The sequence below is a fragment of the Nerophis lumbriciformis genome, linkage group LG23 (assembly GCF_033978685.3).
Source record: "Nerophis lumbriciformis linkage group LG23, RoL_Nlum_v2.1, whole genome shotgun sequence".
Classification (NCBI taxonomy): domain Eukaryota; kingdom Metazoa; phylum Chordata; class Actinopteri; order Syngnathiformes; family Syngnathidae; genus Nerophis; species Nerophis lumbriciformis.
The window spans coordinates 4,670,192-4,687,753 of NC_084570.2; the positions used below are offsets into that span (position 1 = coordinate 4,670,192).

General features: G+C 39.0%; 1 protein-coding gene across 1 annotated transcript in view; it reads left to right on the forward strand.

Moving 5' to 3' along the window:
- The window catches only part of LOC133622499 (Krueppel-like factor 7), a 160,586-nt gene that overhangs the window by 92,294 nt on the left and 50,730 nt on the right, over positions 1–17,562 (forward strand). The gene's annotated exons all lie outside the window — the stretch shown is intronic.

The window sequence follows — 17,562 nt, forward strand, 5'->3', positions numbered from 1 at the left end:
TTAAAAATCCCTCATTGACATTATCATTAGACATTTATAAAAAAAAAAAAAAAAAAGAACAATAGTGTCACTAGGGATGATGTTTGATAAGAAATTATCGAGTTCGAGCCTATTATCGATTCTCTTATCGAGTCCAGATAGGTTGTTTTATATGGAAAGAAACACACAATATTTGGTTTAACGGAAGCTCACTTTTATTATATAAGAAAAAAAATTAAATCTAATAAATAAATAAATATTGTATGTTACCCCCCTAAAAAAATCAAATCAAATAAATAAATATTGACTGTTGTTGCCCAAAGTATATTAAGTGGGATTTTTCAGAAAAAGAAATATATACAGTAACACAAAAACAACCTGTCTCTGTGATCACTATAGGTGTATAAATAATAATATAGTGTTAAATAAAATCAGTCCCTTGGGCACAAAACTGAAAATAATACAGCTCTCCAAAAAGTGCACTTCTGCTGCTATTTGACATAACTGTTTGTTATGATGCTTTGACATTTTTGCACTTTATTTCTTTATTGAAAGAAAATTCTATGAAGAGAAAAGTTGTTTGCGAATGTGGTTACAATGTTAAAAAAATGAAAAGTTAAAGCTAAAAAAAAGAAATACACTTTATTGAGTTAACATTATTTCTTTATAGGGGGAAAGATGTGATGTTATGAGCTAGGGAATATAACAACTACACTACCCAGCATGCAACGGGAGTGACGAAAAGTGTTGTTGCATGTCGCCACGCCGGCAGCTAAGAATGAGGTTATGAGTACGCTGTGAAAGTAAACGTCAAGAACTCAGCCAACACGCCTCGTCTGCATTATTTATAATTAGACAGACAACACATACACAGTGTGATTTTGTTTTGTTTACAAGGAAAGAAAAACAAAAGTTAAAAAAGGGAGATGTCATGTATGTATGTGCTGCGGTTGCTTTAAGAACGTTACGACAGCTGCCGTAAAGGAGGTGCGTTGCTAGCCTGGTTGCTATGTTTCCGGTTGGTCGTATAAGTGTTCGTCATGTGTTTGTACCCTGCTCAAATCTCTCAGTAAAGTTATCAATTCGATTATACCTTTTGTTTTGAACTTTATTACACCTTGGAGCGCTTTTTCCGGTCCATTTTTTTCCTGCTTTCGCTATCTTCGCCTAATGACTGAGCTACGTGACGTCATTTCTTGTGATGGGGCATTTCTGGTCGGGACGGGATTCGTTCCCAGGGATTCGAATAAAGAACCAACTCTTTTTCTTTACTATAGTGGTCTCGATAATGGGTACCGGTTCTCAAAAAGGGATTCGAGTCCGAGGACTCGGTTCTTTTCTTATCGAACAACGGGGAAAATCGGTTTCGAGTATCATCCCTAAGTGTCACAGTGGCTTACACTTGCATCGCATCTCATAAGCTTGACAACACACTGTCCAATATTTTCACAAAGATAAAATAAGTCATATTTTTGGTTCATTTAATAGTTAAAACTAATTTACATTATTGCAATCAGTTGATAAAACATTGTCCTTTACAATTACAAAAGCTTTTTACAAAAATCAACTACTCTGCTTGCATGTCAGCAGACTGGGGTAGATCCTGCTGAAATACTATGTATTAAATGAATAGAGAATAGTTTTGAATCGGGAAAATATCATTTTTTAATCGAGAATCGCGTTGAATCGAAAAAAATCGGTTTTGAATCGAATCGTGACCCCAAGAATCGATATGAATCGAATCGTGGGACACCCAAAGATTCGCAGCCCCAGTGATTACTGTAGGGCTGGGTAGGGGTGTAACGGTACACAAACATGTCGGTTCGGTACGTACCTCGGTTTAGAGGTCACGGTTCGGTTCATTTTCGGTACAGTAAGAAAACAACAAAATATAAATGTTTGGGTTATTTATTTACCAAATTTGTAAACAATGGCATAACATACATATACACTAGGGATGTCCCGATCCGATATTTGGATCGGATCGGCCGCCGATATTTGCCTAAAAATGCGTATCGGCAAGGCATGGGAAAATGCCGATCCACATCCAGTTTTTAAAAAAACTACGGGCCGTGTTTTCCAATGCACCTATCTAAATAATACATTCCACTTTTCTGCTGCTCCCTAATTTCCGTTCCACATTTTCCAGCACACCTTCAACACATCCACAGGTCTGTGAATTCTCACGCAGTTGCTTTTAGCTGCTGGCATTACACGACAGGCTCTTCTCACTCTTTCCTGTGTCTCCCTCTCACAGACAGCAAGCGCACCTTCTTACACACGTCACATACTGTCACGTCATACGTCACATACGTATACGCTCTCCCCGAGCAGAGAGGTAGCAGCATGGCTAACGTTAGCTGTGATGCTAGCGCAGCCGTGCTAGCAACGCTCCCTCTAAGGTGCGCGCCTGTGCAATTGCGCACGGCAAATCTATGCCACGCACAAAATCAAATAAAAAAATAAGCGCATAACAATTTTCGACACACGGACACGACAGAGAAAACAGTTTCCGTCATCATTGTTCAAATATTGTGACGTCTGTCGAGACGCTTATCTCCATTCGGTGCCACACGTCCACACCATCAAAATGCCGAGGCAAACATTTCCAGATCAACACTGTATGAAAAAAATAGTGATTTTTTTTAGTTGTGATTTAAAAGTAGCATATATTAATGCAGTATGAAGAAGAATGTTTTAATGTAGACACATAGAATCATCATACTGCTGTGATTATATGCATCAAGTGTTCATTCAAGGCTAAGGCAAAATATTGAGATATATATCGTGTATCGCAATATGGCCTTAAAATATCGCAATATTAAAAAAAGGCCATATCGCCCAGCCCTAGTTCAATGATGCCATTTCTGTTTGTCATGTATAATTTTGTCTATTTTGTGTTTATCCTTGAATAAACAGGTCAGTTTCTTGTTACCAGCCATTGTGTATTATTCAAACTCCCCTAATTCAGCTGGCTAGTTGTTATCAAGAGTACTAAAACCCTTTGCAACATGATTCTGACAACTAAGTAGGCTAAATAACTTTAAACTTTAATAAATGCTCGGATAGGCCAGTATCGGTCAGTATCGGTATCGGATCGGAAGTGCAAAAACCTGGATCGGGACATCCCTAATATACACACAGGGTCCATTGCCAGGGTTAATGTGGTCAACATATATCAAATAAAAACAAAATAAGATAAGGCTCAGAATGGTTTCTTAACAAAACCTTTCTACATATAAAGTGCTTTTTTTGATTGATTGATTGAGACTTTTATTAGTAGATTGCACAGTACAGTACATATTCCGTACAATTGACCACTAAATGGTAACACCCCAATACGTTTTTCAACTTATTTAAGTCGGGGTCCACGTTAATCAACATTAAACTGCCTCAAGTTGTTGCTCAGATTAAATAAAATGACAAAACTTTTCTTCTACATATAAAAAGTGCAACATTAAACCAACATTAAGTCAACTCAGCCTCAGATTAACTTTTCTTCCCCCACCCCAGCCTGGCTAACTTGGCAATAAGAGGATATATGGGCTCATTGTTCTTCCACCATAGAAGTGGGTCAAAATCTAGTTCTTAATGCAATATGGTCTTAAATCTGCTGCTATAAAAACATTTGCTATTGCTTTAGCCCTGCCTGACTCGCCGAGGAGAGGCTGCTTGAATGAGGTGGTGACGCTTCAAATGGGTTAGCATGTTTGACGTGTTGTCAGAAGCAGCTGCTGAACAAAACCTCCGTCCTCCATTGTTGTATTGTACAAAATGTTCCCAAACAGGGGATCTTAACGAGGCAGGAGGGTCTTCCAGCTCTGGCTTTTACATGTTGTCGTAGCCCGGTCGCTGCTAGCATGCCGTGTGTTGTGCCTCGGTGTGCATTGTTTACAAAACGTGCGGTACGCTACTTAATATGTCCGTGTGGAAACTTGTTCGGTACACCTCCGGACTGAACCAAAAACCCCGTATCGAAACGGTTCAATACAAATACACGTACAGTTACACCCCTAAGGCTGGGCCATTTGGCTGAAAACTCTATCGCGGTGTAAAGTTAAAGTCCCAACGATAGTCACACACACACACTAGGTGTGGTGAAATTACCCTCTGCATTTGACCCATCCCCTTGTTCCACCCCCTTCGGGTGGAACAAGAAATAAGTCCCTGGACAAAAAAAAAATGATTTAAATGAGAGCCAAGAAAAGGAAATAATTGGACTATTTATATGATATTGTTACACTGCCATCCTGTGTTTTTGTCTGATCATAATTGTGATTAAAAAAATTAACCATTTAATGATCCTGTAAATGGCCAGTGTGACATCATTATGTAATTTGCATAATTGGCTATGATGCATGTATTTTCTTTAAAAAAAATATATATATATATATATTAAAAATAATGGATTAGGTTTTATATCGCGCTTTTCTATTGTTAGATACTCAAAGCGCTCACAGAGAAGTGGGAACCCATCATTCACTCACACCTGGTGGTGGTAAGCTACATTTGTAGCCACAGTTGCCCTGGGGTAGACTGGCGGAAGCGAGGCTGCCAGTTTGCTCATCATTCATTCACCAGTGTGAGCGGCACCGGGGGCTGGATGGATGGATGGATTATGTATATTTTATTTTATTATTATTATTATTATTATTATTATATTTTTTTAAATTTAATTTAAGGGAGTGAGTTTGTTTTGTTTTTAAATAATAAATAATATTATATTATAGTAAAATATTTTTAAAAAAACACGTTTTGTCTGTGGCGGCCCTACAGGTAAAAGCCAGTAAATTAGAATATTTTGAAAAACTTGATTTATTTCAGTAATTGCATTCAAAAGGTGTAACTTGTACATTATATTTATTCATTGCACACAGACTGATGCATTCAAATGTTTATTTCATTTAATTTTGATGATTTGAAGTGGCAACAAATGAAAATCCAAAATTCCGTGTGTCACAAAATTAGAATATTACTTAAGGCTAATACAAAAAAGGGATTTTTAGAAATGTTGGCCAACTGAAAAGTATGAAAATGAAAAATATGAGCATGTACAATACTCAATACTTGGTTGGAGCTCCTTTTGCCTCAATTACTGCGTTAATGCGGCGTGGCATGGAGTCGATGAGTTTCTGGCACTGCTCAGGTGTTATGAGAGCCCAGGTTGCTCTGATAGTGGCCTTCAACTCTTCTGCGTTTTTGGGTCTGGCATTCTGCATCTTCCTTTTCACAATACCCCACAGATTTTCTATGGGGCTAAGGTCAGGGGAGTTGGCGGGCCAATTTAGAACAGAAATACCATGGTCCGTAAACCAGGCACGGGTAGATTTTGCGCTGTGTGCAGGCGCCAAGTCCTGTTGGAACTTGAAATCTCCATCTCCATAGAGCAGGTCAGCAGCAGGAAGCATGAAGTGCTCTAAAACTTGCTGGTAGACGGCTGCGTTGACCCTGGATCTCAGGAAACAGAGTGGACCGACACCAGCAGATGACATGGCACCCCAAACCATCACCCAACCATGCAAATTTTGCATTTCCTTTGGAAATCGAGGTCCCAGAGTCTGGAGGAAGACAGGAGAGGCACAGGATCCACGTTGCCTGAAGTCTAGTGTCAAGTTTCCACCATCAGTGATGGTTTGGGGTGCCATGTCATCTGCTGGTGTCGGTCCACTCTGTTTCCTGAGATCCAGGGTCAACGCAGCCGTCTACCAGCAAGTTTTAGAGCACTTCATGCTTCCTGCTGCTGACCTGCTCTATGGAGATGGAGATTTCAAGTTCCAACAGGACTTGGCGCCTGCACACAGCGCAAAATCTACCCGTGCCTGGTTTACGGACTATGGTATTTCTGTTCTAAATTGGCCCGCCAACTCCCCTGACCTTAGCCCCATAGAAAATCTGTGGGGTATTGTGAAAAGGAAGATGCAGAATGCCAGACCCAAAAACGCAGAAGAGTTGAAGGCCACTATCAGAGCAACCTGGGCTCTCATAACACCTGAGCAGTGCCAGAAACTCATCGACTCCATGCCACGCCGCATTAACGCAGTAATTGAGGCAAAAGGAGCTCCAACCAAGTATTGAGTATTGTACATGCTCATATTTTTCATTTTCATACTTTTCAGTTGGCCAACATTTCTAAAAATCCCTTTTTTGTCTTAGCCTTAAGTAATATTCTAATTTTGTGACACACGGAATTTTGGATTTTCCTTTGTTGCCACTTCAAATCATCAAAATTAAATGAAATAAACATTTGAATGCATCAGTCTGTGTGCAATGAATAAATATAATGTACAAGTTACACCTTTTGAATGCAATTACTGAAATAAATCAAGTTTTTCAAAATATTCTAATTTACTGGCTTTTACCTGTAAATGTACTTGCCTGCCAGGAATAAATGAATATATGGGAAACACTGCAATGGAAAAGCTGTTAAGATAAAAAAGTGACTTCTCTTTCCACGTGAACCCGGCCCTACAGTGACAAGGTTGTCGCCAAAAGGGAAGGGGGAGGGTCCTTTTTGCCATAACTCTTCCACTCCTCCATCTCAATCCCAAACCACTCAGACCACTGTCGGCGAGCTGTCCTCCATCTGAGTAACTGCTCGGTGATGGATGGATTGACCCGGATAGGCCGCCTGCCATTCCCTGCTTTATTTCCAGCCTCTCATCCCCTCAGCGCCTCGCAGGTCTAGGTCAGCGACTGGCCACGTTTTTTTGCGCGTGCTGTAATCATCTTGAAACTACAAATATGTTGCAGACATAACAGTTTATTGGAGGCAGGTCATGGCATGTCGCCGCGTGTCAGGGCAACAGCGAGCATCGCTCGGACGTCCGAGGAACGAAATACGACTTGCATGGCGCTAATTTATTTGGCCCCTTGCCGTCATCTCGAGCCGTCGTTCCACACTCTAATCTGGCGTGTGTTTTTAACGGCGGCTTGTCAGTTCGATAATGTGACGTCATAGCAGCATGACCCTACAGGCTTTTTGTGGCCCTGGACAAGATTTTGTTTGTGGATTTAATATTACTTGTGGGCCTGACTGCAGTCTAGAGAGTTTTCTTTGAAGTTTGCAGCTTGCAAAGGTGACTATGTACGGTATTAGTACACTGCAAAAAGTCAGTGTTCAAAAACAAGAAAAAAAAATACAAAAATAGGGGTATTTTATTTGAACCAAGCAACATTATCTGCCAATAGAACAAGAAAATGTGGCTTGTCAAGACTTTCCAATACAAGTAAAATTAGCTAACTTCAATGAACCCAAAAATACCTTAAAATAGGTATATTCTCACTAATAACAAGTGCACTTTTCTTGGTAGAAAAAAAAAAAAAAGAGACCTTTTTGCTCAATATGTTGAAAAATATTCTTAAATGAAGTAAATGCTAGTGCCATTATCTTGACATAATGATATATATGTGATATTACATTTCTTGAAACCAGAAAACTTATACTATAAACTAATTCATTGTTCCTAATGGAAAGGCAACAAGCCAACCGCTTGTTACTCTCGGGGTCTCCTAGCCGCTCAGGCAAATCATATGGTCTAAAAATGCATTTTTCCATGGATAACATGACATCATCGCGCCAAGTGCGTGCTCTTTCAGTCAATTAGTGCGCATATATACAGCCCGGCCCCCGCCCAAAATTGTTTTAACTGTAATTTTGAAGTATTTATCTGAATGTGCATGAACTATTTCTGTTCAAAATAGTTAGAAATGTCACATGTTAAATGTTTAAATATTAACTGTCAGTTTACTGTACTGTGCCAACTGTACTACTATATGAGTACGTATTTTCTATTGTTTCATTGGAAATAAAACAGCAAAGTCCATTTGGCTGTCATCTGTTTTAATTATGAGACAAAATTGTGTCAAAGTCATGATTTTTTTTTCATGCTTGAAATAAGAAATGATTACTTTAAAAAAGTAGTTTTATACTTGTGAGTGTTGATGACACAGCTTTGCAACAGTTGATATTCTAGTTTCAAGCATGTTTTACTCAATATAGGTCATTAAATCTCAGCAACAAGCTGTAATATCTTACTGAGATCATTTAGGACCAAAAGCCTTAAAACAAGTAAAACACTCTAACATAAAATCTGCTTAGTGAGAAGAATTATCTTATCAGACAGAAAATAAGCAAATATCACCCTTATTTGAGATATTTCATCTTACTTAGATTTCAGTTTTTGCAGTGTATAGTACCGCGATACTAATGAATAGAGATGCCCAATAATATCGGCAGTCCGATATTATCGGCCGATAAATGCTTTAAAATGTAATATCGGAAATTATCGGTATCGGTTTCAAAATTATCGGTATCGGTTTCAAAAAGTAAAATGTAAGACTTTTTAAAACGCAGCTGTGTACACGGACGTAGGGAGAAGTACAGAGCGCCAATAAAACTTAAAGGCACTGCCTTTAAGTGCCGGCCCAGTCACATGATATCTAGGGCTTTTCACACATAACAGCCATACAGGTCACACTGAGGGTGGCCGTATAAACAACTTTAACACTGTTACAAATATGCGCCACACTGTGGACCCACACCAAACAAGAATGACAAAACACATTTCGGGAGAACATCCGCACCGTAACACAACATAAACACAACAGAACAAATACCCAGAACCCCTTGCAGCACTAACTCTTCCGGGACGCTACAATATACACCCCCCCGCTACCCCCTACCACCTCAACCTCCTCATGCTCTCTCAGGGAGAGCATGTCCCAAATTCCAAGCTGCTGTTTTGAATCATGTTAAAAAAAATAATGCACTTTGTGACTTCAATAATAAATATGGCAGTGCCATGTTGGCATTTTTTTCCCATAACTTGAGTAGATTTATTTTGGAAAACCTTGTTACATTGTTTAATGCATCCAGCGGGGCATCACAACAAAATTAGGCATAATAATGTGATAATTCCACGACTGTATATATCGGTATCGGTTGATATTGGAATCGGTAATTAAGAGTTGGACAATATCTGAATATCGGATATCGGCAAGAAACCCATTATCGGACATCTCTACTAATGAATCATATTTGGTACTATACCGCCTCTGAAAAGTACCCGGTCCGCCGCACCACGTCGACAGCAGAGGAGCATGTACGGCAGCGCACAATCACGGAGTACTTATAAGCAGACAGTGTGTAGACAGAAAAGGGAGAACGGATGCATTTTGGCTTAAAAACTAACGATAAAAATTAAGTTATAACACTGAAACGCCCTCATGAAGAGGTGCTTTAAGACATGGCTAGTGTGTTAGCTACTTCTAAATCACTAATCCTCGCCTCCATGGCGACAAATAAAGTTAGTTTCTCGTACAATTATTACTTTTTAATGTAAAATTATTACTTTTTAATTCAAAATAGTGACATTTGTGATATAAAATGTTGACTTACCACAACATTGGCAATTGTTTTGTTGTTCTTGTAAAATGGTGACATTTTTTTGAGTAAAATGATGAATGTTGTCATAATTTTGTGTTGACTCAAAGCCCTAGGGCAGGGGTCGGCAACCCGCGGCTCTAGAGCTGCATGCAGCTCTTTAGCGCCGCCCTAATGGCTCTCTGGAGCTTTTTCAGAAATGTATGAAAAATGGAAAAAGATGAGGGGAAAACAATCTATTTTTTGTTTTAATATGGTTTCTGTAGGAGGACAAACATGACACAAACCTCCCTAGTTGTTATAAAGCACACTGTTTATATTAAACATGCTTCACTGATTCGAGTATTTGGCTAGCGCCGTTTTGTCCTACTAATTTTGGCGGTCCTTGAACTCACCGTAGTTTGTTTACATGTATAACTGTCTAGGACGTGTTTTATGCCACTTCTTTTTCTGTCTCATTTTGTCCACCAAACTCTTAATGTTGTGCATGAAAGGTGAGTTTTGTTGATGTTATTGACTTGTTGGAGTGCTAATCAGACATATTTGGTCACTGCATGACTGCAAGCTAATCGATGCTAACATGCTATTTAGGCTAGCTATATGTACATATTGCATCATAATGCCTCATTTGTAGCTATATTTGAGCTCATTTAGTTTCCTTTAAGTCCTCTTAATTCAATTTATATCTCATGACACACTATCTGTATGTAATATGGCTTTTAATTTTTTGCGGCTCCAGACAGATTTGTTTTTGTATTTTTGGTCCAATAAGGCTCTTTCAACATTTTGGGTTGCCGACCCCTGTATTAGACAGAAAGGAGGAACTATTTTCCTCCTCCATTTGAAAACGTGGACGTTATCATCACTACTGTCTGATTCCAATCAATGCAAGTCATCAGAATCAGGTAATACACCAACTTATATTCTTGTTTTCATGAAAGAAAGAAATCTATGTGTTAAACATGCATGTATATTCATAAAAACACCTTTAACATGTAAACAAAAACGGCAAAATAAATAAATATAAATTATATACTGTATATATCAATGTATGTATATATATATATGTGTATATATATATATATATATATGTGTATATATATATATATATATATATATATATATATATGTGTGTGTGTATATATATATATATGTGTATATATATATATGTGTGTGTATATGTTACTCATCAGTTACTCAGTACTTGAGTAGTTTTTTCACAACATACTTTTTACTTTTACTCAGGTAAATATTTGGGTGACTACTCCTTACTTTTGCTTGAGTAATAAATCTCTAAAGTAACAGTACTCTTACTTGAGTACAATTTCTGGCTACTCTACCCACCTCTGGTTGTACGGTATACCGGTATTAGTATAGTACCGCGATACTAATTAATAGAGATGTCCGATAATATCGGACTGCCGATATTATCGGCCGATAAATGCTTTAAAATATAATATCGAAAATTATCTGTTTCAAAATTATCGGTTTAGGTTTCAAAAAGTAAAATGTATGACTTTTTAAAATGCCGCCATGTACACGGACGTAGGGAGAAGTACAGAGCGCCAATAAACCTTAAAGGCACTGCCTTTGCGTGTCGGCCCAGTCACATAATATCTACGGCTTTTCACACACACAAGTGAATGCAAAGCATACTTGGTCAACAGCCATACAGGTCACACTGAGGGTGGCCGTATAAACAACTTGAACACTGTTACAAATATGCGCCACACTGTGGACCCACACCAAACAAGAATGACAAAACACATTTCGGGAGAACATCCGCACCGTAACACAACATAAACACAACAGAACAAATACCCAGAACCCCTTGCAGCACTAACTCTTCCGGGACGCTACAATATACACCCCCCCGCTACCCCCTACCACCTCAACCTCCTCATGCTCTCTCAGGGAGAGCATGTCCCAAATTCCAAGCTGCTGTTTTGAATCATGTTAAAAAAAATAATGCACTTTGTGACTTCAATAATAAATATGGCAGTGCCATGTTGGCATTTTTTTCCCATAACTTGAGTAGATTTATTTTGGAAAACCTTGTTACATTGTTTAATGCATCCAGCGGGGCATCACAACAAAATTAGGCATAATAATGTGATAATTCCACGACTGTATATATCGGTATCGGTTGATATTGGAATCGGTAATTAAGAGTTGGACAATATCTGAATATCGGATATCGGCAAGAAACCCATTATCGGACATCTCTACTAATGAATCATATTTGGTACTATACCGCCTCTGAAAAGTACCCGGTCCGCCGCACCACGTCGACAGCAGAGGAGCATGTACGGCAGCGCACAATCACGGAGTACTTATAAGCAGACAGTGTGTAGACAGAAAAGGGAGAACGGACGCATTTTGGCTTAAAAACTAACGATAAAAAATAAGTTATAACACTGAAACGCCCTCAGGAAGAGGTGCTTTAAGACATGGCTAGCTAGCGCCTAAAGTCCAGCCCCAGTCGGCAGTGTTTTAGCTACTTCTAAATCACTAATCCTCGCCTCCATGGCGACAAATAAAGTTAGTTTCTCGTACAATTATTACTTTTTAATTCAAAATAGTGACATTTGTCATATAAAATTTTGACTTACCACAACATTGGCAATTGTTTTGTTGTTCTTGTAAAACGGTGACATTTTTTTGAGTAAAATGATGAATGTTGTCATAATTTTGTGTTGACTCAAAGCCCTAGGGCAGGGGTCGGCAACCCGCGGCTCTAGAGCTGCATGCAGCTCTTTAGCGCCGCCCTAGTGGCTCTCTGGAGCTTTTTCAGAAATGTATGAAAAATGGAAAAAGATGAGGGGAAAACAATCTATTTTTTGTTTTAATATGGTTTCTGTAGGAGGACAAACATGACACAAACCTCCCTAGTTGTTATAAAGCACACTGTTTATATTAAACATGCTTCACTGATTCGAGTATTTGGCTAGCGCCGTTTTGTCCTACTAATTTTGGCGGTCCTTGAACTCACCGTAGTTTGTTTACATGTATAACTGTCTAGGACGTGTTTTATGCCACTTCTTTTTCTGTCTCATTTTGTCCACCAAACTCTTAAGGTTGTGCATGAAAGGTGAGTTTTGTTGATGTTATTGACTTGTGTGGAGTGCTAATCAGACATATTTGGTCACTGCATGACTGCAAGCTAATCGATGCTAACATGCTATTTAGGCTAGCTATATGTACATATTGCATGATAATGCCTCATTTGTAGCTATATTTGAGGTCATTTAGTTTCCTTTAAATCCTCTTAATTCAATTTATATCTCATGACACACTATCTGTATGTAATATGGCTTTTAATTTTTTGCGGCTCCAGACAGATTTGTTTTTGTATTTTTGGTCCAATATGGCTCTTTCAACATTTTGGGTTGCCGACCCCTGCCCTAGCGGTTCGTGGGGGTACTGCAGGCGGGTCGTGAAATTTAAACTTCTTTAAAATATTTTTTTTTACCATCAAAACAGTATATCGTTACATCCCTAATTGCAAACTGTGCTTTCGTTGAACAGAGTGGAAGATTTATGTATTTTACTTGCATCCAATTAAACAATAACGTGATAATAATGACAACCCTGGTCATTTTGGTCCTGTGATATAAAATGTTCATATTGTTACATCCCTTGCAGTGACAAACTCTCAAAGTGCTGTGGCCCTTGAAAGTAAACCAACTCAATGGGCCAATAATAGAGCATTACAGGTCAATCATTTGTGGGGGGTGCACACATTTAACTTGCTACATTTATGGCTTCAAATGAAATCTACTTCACTACGCTGGCTAAGTGTGTGATTGTCTGTGTGATGCATGCCACAGGTGCTCGTGTCAGCTGCAATAAAAAAAAAAAAAAAAAAAGAAGGGCCACAGACATGCTATCATTGATTTCCTTGTGAAGTGTATTTGCCGCCTCAGTGGGCAAATGTTACGTCAAGTGGGTGGGCCGGGAAAGACCAGTTATGTTGCCGATTCCTTGCAAAGGTCAGGTTTTAGTACAAAGCACAGCACGTTAACTGGGCGTATTAACGAGGACTGTCAAAATTAACGCTTTTGATGCGGCTCAATTCATCATCACCATCGTTATAATATTAAACACACCTGCAATACGGAATGACTAAAAAAATCCCTGAAATGTTTCTGCATTTCGGGCAGTTTTTTCCGAGTAGTGTTAGCGTCGGGCGGTCGATGTGATATTGACTATATTACGTCAATACGGAAGACGCTAAACAGCACGTTGACCATCTCGGTGGAACATTTGGGTGCGGAAAAACATGACGGAGCAGTCGACTGACATGAGGTGTTATGCACACAATGTTATGATCCGCTGCCCGGATCATATATTTTGTTTACGTTTTCAAGATACTTGTGTTTTTGGTTAGTTTTGGACTCCTTGAGTACCTGTTTTGTACACCTGAGTTTGTTGCCATGGCTGCTTATTATTTTCACCTGCCGCGTTTGTTCCCGACACGCACCTGTTTGTCATCACTGACATTATTATTTAAGCCTGTCCTCCCTGTCATTCGTTCTGGCTTCGTAGTTTGTTTTCGTGCAACAGTTGACGACTTTTGTTCCGGCTCTGTACCTGTTAGCTTCCATGCTAAATTCATTTTTTTACCTTCTAGCTCCCATGCTATCTCTTTTAGTTTTTGCCTTATGTGCTATGAGCACCCTTTTCTTTTTTCCAGTATAAGTTATTTATTAAATAAATACTTTCTTACCTGCACGCTGTGTCTGACGCCCGTCTGCATTCCTGAGAGAACGAACCCCGCATCACAATGCGCCCCGGTCGTCACAGTAATGCAGACGGGCGTCAGACACAGCGTGCAGGTAAGAAAGTATTTATTTAATAAATAACTTATACTGGAAAAAAGAAAAGGGTGCTCATAGCACATAAGGCAAAAACTAAAAGAGCTAGCATGGGAGCTAGAAGGTAAAAAAATGAATTTAGCATGGAAGCTAACAGGTACAGAGCCGGAACAAAAGTCGTCAACTGTTGCACGAAAACAAACTACGAAGCCAGAACGAATGACAGGGAGGACAGGCTTAAATAATAATGTCAGTGATGACAAACAGGTGCGTGTCGGGAACAAACGCGGCAGGTGAAAATAATAAGCAGCCATGGCAACAAACTCAGGTGTACAAAACAGGTACTCAAGGAGTCCAAAACTAACCAAAAACACAAGTATCTTGAAAACGTAAACAAAATATATGATCCGGGCAGCGGATCATAACACACAATGCACTATGGATGTAATGATAAATGGTATAACGATAAACTGCGGTAAAACTCCCCACGGTTAGTAGTATCGTTTTAAGTTGAATGATTTACTCACTGCTCATTTATGGGAGAAGCTAAATGGTGTCCGGGTCTGTGGGACCCGTTTTAGTTTCTTATTAAAAGAAAAGTGATACAATTAATTTTTCAAACTGAGACTCACTGACTTTGGCTCATTTTCTGTGAAGAACATATATCAGAATACATATTTAATGACCACACACCATACACCCCCCCCTACACATTTCTATTATATTTAAGATTTCCGGGTCCACTGGACCCGGGGCTAATAGAAGTGTGGAAATTGATGTTCCATTTAACACACACACACACACACACACACACACACAGCAGGCCTAGACAGGAGGAGGACAGAGTGTACACTGCAAAAAGTCAGTGTTCAAAAACAAGAAAAAAAAAATACAAAAATGAGGGGTATTTTATTTGAACTAAGCAAAATTATCTGCCAATAGAACAAGAAAATTTGGCTTGTCGAGACTTTCCAAAACAAGTCAAATTAGCTAACTTCAATGAACCCAAAAACACCTTAAAATAAGTATATTCTCACTAATAACAAGCGCACTTTTCTTGATAGAAAAAAAAAAAGAGACCTTTTTGCTCAATATGTTGAAAAATATTCTTAAATTAAGTAAATGCTAGTGCCATTATCTTGACATAATGATATGCGCTCGACATTACATTTCTTGAAACCGGCAAACTTATTCTAAAAACTAACTTATTGTTCTTAATGGAAAGGCAACAAAGCAAACGCGTGTTACTCTCGGGGTCTGCTAGCCGTTCAGGCAAATCATATGGTCTAAAAATGCATTTTTCCATTGATAACATGACATCATCGCGCCAAGTGCGTGCTCTTTCAGTCAATTAGTGCGCATATACAGGTAAAAGCCAGTAAATTAGAATATTTTGAAAAACTTGATTTATTTCAGTAATTGCATTCAAAAGGTGTAACTTGTACATTATATTTATTCATTGCACACAGACTGATGCATTCAAATGTTTATTTCATTTAATTTTGATGATTTGAAGTGGCAACAAATGAAAATCCAAAATTCCGTGTGTCACAAAATTAGAATATTACTTAAGGCTAATACAAAAAAGGGATTTTTAGAAATGTTGGCCAACTGAAAAGTATGAAAATGAAAAATATGAGCATGTACAATACTCAATACTTGGTTGGAGCTCCTTTTGCCTCAATTACTGCGTTAATGCGGCGTGGCATGGAGTCGATGAGTTTCTGGCACTGCTCAGGTGTTATGAGAGCCCAGGTTGCTCTGATAGTGGCCTTCAACTCTTCTGCGTTTTTGGGTCTGGCATTCTGCATCTTCCTTTTCACAATACCCCACAGATTTTCTATGGGGCTAAGGTCAGGGGAGTTGGCGGGCCAATTTAGAACAGAAATACCATGGTCCGTAAACCAGGCACGGGTAGATTTTGCGCTGTGTGCAGGCGCCAAGTCCTGTTGGAACTTGAAATCTCCATCTCCATAGAGCAGGTCAGCAGCAGGAAGCATGAAGTGCTCTAAAACTTGCTGGTAGACGGCTGCGTTGACCCTGGATCTCAGGAAACAGAGTGGACCGACACCAGCAGATGACATGGCACCCCAAACCATCACCCAACCATGCAAATTTTGCATTTCCTTTGGAAATCGAGGTCCCAGAGTCTGGAGGAAGACAGGAGAGGCACAGGATCCACGTTGCCTGAAGTCTAGTGTAAAGTTTCCACCATCAGTAATGGTTTGGGGTGCCATGTCATCTGCTGGTGTCGGTCCACTCTGTTTCCTGAGATCCAGGGTCAACGCAGCCGTCTAACAGCAAGTTTTAGAGCACTTCATGCTTCCTGCTGCTGACCTGCTCTATGGAGATGGAGATTTCAAGTTCCAACAGGACTTGGCGCCTGCACAAAGCGCAAAATCTACCCGTGCCTGGTTTATGGACCATGGTATTTCTGTTCTAAATTGGCCCGCCAACTCCCCTGACCTTAGCCCCATAGAAAATCTGTGGGGTATTGTGAAAAGGAAGATGCAGAATGCCAGACCCAAAAACGCAGAAGAGTTGAAGGCCACTATCAGAGCAACCTGGGCTCTCATAACACCTGAGCAGTGCCAGAAACTCATCGACTCCATGCCACGCCGCATTAACGCAGTAATTGAGGCAAAAGGAGCTCCAACCAAGTATTGAGTATTGTACATGCTCATATTTTTCATTTTCATACTTTTCAGTTGGCCAACATTTCTAAAAATCCCTTTTTTGTATTAGCCTTACACAATATTCTAATTTTGTGACACATGGAATTTTGGATTTTCATTTGTTGCCACTTCAAATCATCAAAATTAAATGAAATAAACATTTGAATGCATCAGTCTGTGTGCAATGAATAAATATAATGTACAAGTTACACCTTTTGAATGCAATTACTGAAATAAATCAAGTTTTTCAAAATATTCTAATTTACTGGCTTTTACCTGTATACAACCCGGCCCCCGGCCAAAACATTTTTAATTGTAATTTTGAAGAATTCATCTGAATGTGCATGAACTATTTCTGTTCAAAATTGCTAGAAATGTCACATCTTAAATGTTTAAATATTAACTGTCAGTTTACTGTACTGTGCCAACTGTACTACTATATGAGTACGTATTTTCTATTGTTTCATTGAAAATAAAACAGCAAAGTCCATTTGGCTGTCATCTGTTTTAATTATGAGACACAATTGTGTCAAAGTCATGATTTTTTTTTTCATGCTTGAAATAAGAAATGATTACTTTAAAAAAGTAGTTTTATACTTGTGAGTGTTGATGACACAGCTTTGCAACAGTTGATATTCTAGTTTCAAGCATGTTTTACTCAATATAGGTCATACAATCTCAGCAACAAGCTGTAATATCTTACTGAGAT